This window comes from Octopus bimaculoides, chromosome 4 (genome assembly GCF_046866305.1).
Source record: "Octopus bimaculoides isolate indiv1 chromosome 4, ASM4686630v1, whole genome shotgun sequence".
NCBI classification, from domain to species: Eukaryota; Metazoa; Mollusca; class Cephalopoda; order Octopoda; family Octopodidae; genus Octopus; species Octopus bimaculoides.
In genome coordinates, this window is record NC_142931.1 from 88,179,801 (window position 1) to 88,185,800 (window position 6,000).

Consider the following 6,000-nt stretch of genomic DNA (forward strand, 5'->3'; position numbering starts at 1 on the left):
GTATAAGACTATGTTAGAGTTATGGTTGGTGTTTAGGGTTTAGGGTTATTGTTAAAGTTTAGATTCTAGGTTTAGGGTTAAAGTAAGTGTTTAGGATTAGAGATTAGGGTTGGGGTTAAGATTACGATTAGAGTTAGGGTTTAATATTACGATTAGGGTTTAGAGTTAGGGTTAGGGTTTAGCACTCGAGTCGAGGTTAGGTTTAGGGTCTAGTTTTAGGGTTTAGGTTAGGGTTTAGTGTTTGGGGTTAGGTTTAGTGTTAGGGTTAAGGGTGAGGGTTTATGGTTAAGGTTAATGTTAGGGTTTGGAGTTAAAGTTTGAGTTAGGGTTTAGGGTTAGGGTTAATGTTATGTAAATGGCCTGGTAAACTGATATGAATTCACTAATATGCCATCCATAGATATGATAATTTTGATCAGGTACAGTAATCCCTTCTTCAAGTTGTAAAGTGTTTGTGATATAGTCAATTGAGCTTTGATCTTTGCTAGATTAAGTTGCCATATTTATTTCCAGTTTAAGTAAGTACCTCAAGCAGCTTCTAATTTGATCGGCTTTTATCCTTTTTGAACTGACTACTATGGTTTCTGTTCTTCGACCGAAAGGAAAATTTATCCCGCTCATATCGCCGAGTGTTTCAAAACCTCAAAAGCATCTTTAAACGATATATGTCGGTTTTTATAAAAAGAAAAAAATCTACAAAAAGAAATTAGAATCTGCGTGTTCACAATAGCCGTTATCTCATTAATTGTTTGAAACAGTGGTTCTTTACCGAGATCCATACGACCCCTCAGGGTCCATAATAGATTTTGTAGAGTCTGCGTAAATAAAATAGTAAATTAGGGAACCACAGTAGTTTATTAAGGATCCATGAAAAATGTTTGCTTTCGATGTATTTATTACAAGAAAAACTAAGTTTCTTTTGCAAATGTTTTACGAAGTTCAGCCTACATAATATATATGTATATAATATGTATGTGTGTGTGTGTGTGTGTGTGTATAATGTACATGATGTGACTATATATATATATATATATATATATATATATATATATATATACACGTATGTGTGTGTGTGTGTGTGTGTGTGTGTGTGTGGAGAATGGAGAAACAAACACAAAAAGAAGCAATTCGGTTGGGCTAGTTAGCCATTGTTTTAATTATGTGGAGATTATATAAGGCTGCGAGCTGCATTTCGGTGGTTTAGCCCTCATCGTCATCCACTGGTCTTGACTCGTAGCTTACCGGTTGAAAAGCGAGTGCTTTTATTGTCTTACGAATACTGCTTCCTTGTGGCGACAACGTGCTAAATACATAGCTGATGTTCTTATCAGAAAAAGGGCGCCAAAATGAAATTGTTAAATGACCATCCCATATTGTTTACCCAAGGAAGGTGCTTGTTTACAACAACTGGGATTTAATGAATTAAAGATCTGCTCGATTTAATGTATTTGAGCGGTCAGCTAGCAACTGATAAAAAATGGTTAAAATGTTTTTCAGACTTGAATGAGTTAGTTTACTGACGTCAATCATTGATGATACTCTGATTATTGTTATTCAGTTATTTGTAAATGTGAATATGATGATTCTGTTTCGATTTTTAAATGGTGATGGTGATTATAGTCATGATGGTTTGTCTACATTTTAGTTTGTCACTTCTATTACAAACTTGAGTTGGTTTTATATGTCGTTTGTGTCACTAAGATCACAAGAGTTTGAATAAGACTCATCTCAGTGTCAATTATTTGACTACAAGGTTGTTTAACTGTGAAGTGTTTTAAGTTTGGGTTTATTTCATTACTTGATATGTCCCGCGTAATGACGACGTATTTCATCGTCTGTGTGACTGACTCGTACGGCGTACCTCGCCGACTGTTTTCCTTATTTGGCACGCAGGCCATGACACAGAAAGGACGGCACAAGGACAGACAGAACACCACAGTGGGGACAAAAAACAAACCGAATGAATGAGAGATGGATAATAATTAAATGAGGATGTAATGGCTGCTTGAACCCCACTCTCAAGCAGTACCATTTAATTGTTTTAATACAAAGTTTTTATATAATTTTTTTCCTCTTTTTTTTTCCTTTTAGTATCGTATGTGTAGTCTTTAAAATTTTAAAAGCTTACTCACGCTTTACCATTTTATATATGGCAACAAGTCGTCCTAATCTATAACTGGCGGTAGGTCGTCAACTCTACCCTCACTCCCATTGGGTTTATTTTGTTTCCAAATCATTTCTTCAATTTCTCATATCTTTCTTTGTCTATAGCTATGGCTTTTGTACTTTCTGGGTAATGTTCCGTTGGTAATTTAACTCTTATCACCGGTTTAAATTTGGTGATTTTTCCTTCTATATCTGTGTTTTTTGTATACGTTACCATATGCCATTTGTTTTTTCCGGGTCTTTTGACTGTTCGTTCTTGCAGTGTAATTAGGTTGTCTGTGATGGTTTCCTTTCCTTTTTCCTTCGTTGTTGATGCTGGTGGAGGTTCATGTAGTGAAAAATATGTACAGTCTATTTCACTCTCCTTCTTTTTCTTTATTGGACTCTTCGGAGATGAGTTCACTAGTTCTTTCCTTTTTCTTTTGGTTACCTCCGTAAATGGTTCATCCACTTCTTTCGTGCATTTTTCATTTTCTAGGTCCGCCACTTCGGCATTCTGCTCCTGTTGGCTTTCCTCGTTTTTATTTTCTCTCTGAGGACACTTTACTCTAATATGTCCTTTTTCGCCTCATTGATAGCAAGTTGGTGGCCTTCCTTCTACTACCACCCTCAACATTATGTCCTCCGGTAGTATTATTTCTTCAGCAATTTCATTTAGATCTTGTTTTCCGACCTGGATGATCATTTCTAGTTCGTATCCCCATCAATTTACCTTCTTTGTCCTTGAATTTTGGCGTCTTCCTCAGTTACGTGCATTACGGCTGTCACCAGCCACGCTTCTTTGATTTCTGGTGGCACTCTACCTATTGTCACTCTGGTGACCCTTTTGCCGTAGTCGGTAGATAGGAGTATCCATTTTTCCATGTTCAGCGTCACAGTGGAGTGATTTATTGCCTCCTGTTCGTTGGCAAATCTCACCTCCACTGTGCCGTATTTTCTTCCTCTTGTATAGAATGTTGTCAGGTGCTTAATTTCCTTCAGACATTCTTCAATTGCTTCTTCCGTAGCTATCTCTATTTCTTTATTTTCTTTGTTGTTGTAGATAGTGTTCTGTACACCAATGTTTTTTCTTGGTACTTGTCACTTCTTCTGGAGGGATCAGTTTTAAACTGGATCCTTCTGAATCAGCCTGTAGTATTCCTTTAGCTTCCTTTGTTCAATTTTAATTTCTCACATTTCTAGAGAATTTGCACCTTTCCCAGCTGCTGAAGCATAACTCCCGGTATGTGCTGGAACTGGTTCACACTTCATCTTTTCCTTTTTTCAGTTACTTCGACCCAAAATGGGGGAGAAGACAAACACAAAATTTAAGACCCGCAGGCAAAAACAGCAACGTATTTAACAAATTCAACAAAACATGGTTCATCCGCGCGGGAGAACCTTCAGCAAAGATACAACAAAGTATAACACGACTTACGTCAACCGGGATCAAAAATGATCTAACACTAACAAAATTGGGTCGGTGACTGTAAGTCTTTTTATTTGGCATCTAGGCCATGATACAGAGGGGACAGCACAAGGACAGACAGAACACCACAGTGGAGACCAAAAACATAAGACGAATGAAAAATGGGAAAATAAAACAATGAAATCGATGTAGATGAAATGGCTGCATGCACCCCACTCACATGCAGTACCATTTGAACGTTCTTACTTTCAGTTTGTAATCTTTCTTTTTTTCTCATTTTTTTAACCATTAGCATCATTTTGTTTACTCTTTTTTATTCTTTTTTTTTAAACCATTTTACTCTCTTATTTTAATATCTGATGTAAAGATCTAGTTCACTTAGTTCTACTACTGACAGCAGTTCGTCGAACTCCACCACGAAACCCGGCTGCTCAATTTGACACCTTTCCTTCAACTTTTTATATTTTTCTTTATCGATTAGAATAGCTCTTACGTTTTCACCGTACATCTCCTTGGGCAACTTAACCCTTATAACGGATTTAAGCTTGGTTATCACTCTTTCGGTATATATGTTTTTAGCATATGTCACGCATTTCCAGCTATATTTTCTTTGACTTCTTGCTTGTTTGTCATGTTCCACTCTTGGCGCCACCTCCTCCATTCTGGTTAGTGTCGCTGCTTCTTCTCTTTGTTGTCCAAAAAGGTTTTCTAGTATGCTTGCTTCTATCTCCTCCTCTTCCTATTATTATGTAAATTAGCTCCGCCAGAAAATGGAAAATATTGTAATTTCATACTACCCCCAAAAACTAATGAAACTTGTTTCCAGGAAACAGTCGAACTACTATCAAAAATATTCAGTGATAAAACTTCCCTAGGAGCGTTGGAATCTAGTTAAAAAAGAGGATGAAGACTTTGTCACGTATGCCGGGACCGTAAATATTCGGAGAGCGTGAAAATTGTGTAGTCCCGCAGCGACAAGCCACTAAGCAAATATATATACATGTGTTTGGTGGGATAATAAAGGCATTGTTTATTATGAGCTTCTCCCACAAAACCAGACCATTAATTTTGATATGTATTGTCGTCAACTGGCTAATTTGAACCAAAAGACCAAAGAGTTGAGGCCGGAGATTGCCAACAGGAAAGGGGTAGTGTTCCAACAAGACAATGCCCGACCACATGTGTCTTTGGCGACTCAAACAAAGTTACATGAACTTGGCTGGGATCTCTTACCCCATCCACCATATTCTCCTGATATTGTGCCATCCGACCACCACTTGTTTTTGTCTCTACAGAACTCATTGCAAGGAAAACATTGAACGATTTAGATGGAGTCAAAATGCATCTAGATAACTTTTTTCCTTCAAAACCAGTAAAATTTTATGTTGACGGAATATTTAAATTGCCTGATGGATGGGCAAAGGTCATTAATAGTAATAGAAATTATTTCATTGAATAAAATTTATTGAAAGGTCAATTATTTATATCCCTTTTTGCATATTAAAAAAACGATCAGAAATTTCCGGACAGCCTAATATGTGTGTTTGTGTGTGTGTGTGTGTATACTCACATGCATCTATTTGTATGAGTATGTTTATGCACCATGCGTCCATATAAGAGGTCCTCTCAAGGTAAATAACACAGCATCCGGTGTTCTAACACAACAACCACTTTAAGTTGGATATAAAGATAGCTTTTTTGGTTTTAATACTGCTTTTGTCGCTTCGAAAATCAAGGTTATTCGTCAGAAATAGCTAAATTTGCCCTGTTTATTAGCTCTGTTAAGTCTACTCTGCAGGTTATATATATTACATCATATCATGATACGGTGTGGACTGAGATCCCCGTTGACAGGTCCCTGATATTAAATAAAGTATTAACATTACGGTATGCAAATTAGTTGCCTCAATATCTTGTGGTTACTGAAATTTTGGAGGTGTATAAACAAATTGGCCGTTTGTTTCTCTGAGAGGAGTTAAACTGATATAGTCGCCTCTAATGAGAATCCAATAAGACTTGAAAATCGATTAAGGTTGTTTATAATGTTTTCAGTCTACGGGTCTACGGGAAAGTAGCTAAACTAGCCTTGTTTATAAATCTACTCTCTCTCTCTAAGCACATACGCACACACATTTACTGATTTCTATATCTTTTGCGTGTTCCCTCAAACCCATACATACATATATACGTACACATGGATAAGCAGACAGATAGAAAGAAAATGAAGCTTCTTCCCCACCACATACACACTCTGAGACTCTAATCTATGCATTTAAGAGTTTGCTTTGTTTCTTCATCTTCTTCATTTTGTTTGATTTGGTGCCCTGGTAACATTGACATCAAAGGTGTGATCGATTTCTTCTTTTCCTTTCCTTTTCTTTTCTTTTTAATCGATCAACAATTATTTAAACGTATATGTCCTGTCC